The following is a 1688-nucleotide window of genomic DNA, read 5'->3' as shown; positions in this document are numbered from 1 at the left end:
TCCCGCAGTGCTATATTAACCCTGGAATTGCCAAAAAAGGTGCAAAGCACAATAGTATATATTTCGGCAAATTACTTATGTACTGTTTGAGTCACAATTTTTTGCCCCTGTGTTCAAATCTTTCAACGCATTATACTGATTTCCCTCCTAGTTTCGAACGGGCTATTTTCGATGATTTTTATAAACTAATAATATAATCTTCCATGGTCGTCTCATCATGTACCCGTACTGTACAGTATGTGGCGCGAACTTGAATCATCAACGCCATCAAGGTCCAGGAGATGCAGATACGCTGAATATAAAATTATGGTCCCATTCGATCTCGAGGAGGGTGCCTTAGGAGCACGAGCGGCAGTATCAATCGTTACTTGATGAGCGAAATATATAGTCATCTTACAGGAGGCCGATTCCATGTAACGTTAAGCTTATGTTGAGGAATGTAGGCCTTTCAACACGAACTTGGCAATTTGGTTGCACAGTGGGATGTGTGTACGTTAGCGTCGTAACGTTTCCAAGTCACCCATATTGACGAATCCTCAAGCAAACTTTTAACGCCAAATTTTTCGGCACAACAAGCCAGACTAACAGTAAATTAACATCACTTTATTCTGGCCACGTATTGTAGCATGACTTGATAGTACTTTTCATACGGCATTGGTCAACCATTCGTCTCGATCATCAACCAAACGAATGACAAATTAGAGTTCCAACAAATTTATAACTGCAAAACTTAATATACTGTGCAAATTGTTCAAAGTTGGCAACCCGGGAGGGAAAGTACGTACTTCGATATTATGCGAAAGTGCTTGAAACGAGGAATTTGGGCTACACTCCCTATGAATTTCAACTTACTACTATAAGCTGTTACAGGGTAAATGAAAACCAGTAACTGTACACTATTAATAGTACAACGTGGTACGTCGCAATTGTGAGCTTGTGCTTCGGTGTTTTGGGGTTTCGCGACCCAATGCCAGTATATACAATAACATTAAAATATGATGCTCAATTGGGATTGATTAATCAAATTGATCGCGTTTGGTCAATGCAGTTCCCACAGTCTCGACGCAAGTACTTCGAACCAAACTTAACACTAGCTGCAGTTGACGATTGGAATAGATTGGCTGGCTGCCAAGCAACTATACAACATGTCAGGACATAAAAACGTAATGGCAATCTCTTACCGCAAAATATACCTGCCGAACGCACAGTGCTCGTCGGTCGAAGAGCGTTGTTGTTGCATTCAATGTCGCCTCAGATATACCCAATATGTTTCGGATCTTGATTTCTGTTTGAAGCCGGTAAAATTCGAGCAACTCTGCGAGTTCGACCGAGCAAGTCGAATCCGTATCGATTGCTTGTAGTACGCCCCATATATCGTCCTTGACAGTACACATTCCAGAACCTTCTGAACCACCAGAGGATGACTTCGACGTAAATAACGGTGTCGGTGGTGAGGTTGCTGGAAAAAATGTCCAAGTGCCAATGACAAAAGGCGCTTGGGTGGAGGTGGTGCGAGAAGTTGTAGCGGGACTCGCAGGATTGGATGGTGGCGTCGACGTAGCTATAGAAGTCGTACGCGGCAGTGTTATGGGTGCAGCAGTGGTGATGCTAGACGGGGCTTGAGTGGAAGTAGTGGATGACGTTGTAGCCGGACTCGCAGGATTGGATGGTGGCTTCGACGTAGCTAT

Source organism: Aphanomyces astaci (assembly GCF_000520075.1).
Source record: "Aphanomyces astaci strain APO3 unplaced genomic scaffold supercont1.175, whole genome shotgun sequence".
Taxonomy (NCBI): Eukaryota; Oomycota; class Saprolegniomycetes; order Saprolegniales; family Verrucalvaceae; genus Aphanomyces; species Aphanomyces astaci.
The sequence above is the reverse complement of the archived record's forward strand: the minus strand, read 5'-3'. Positions refer to the sequence as shown.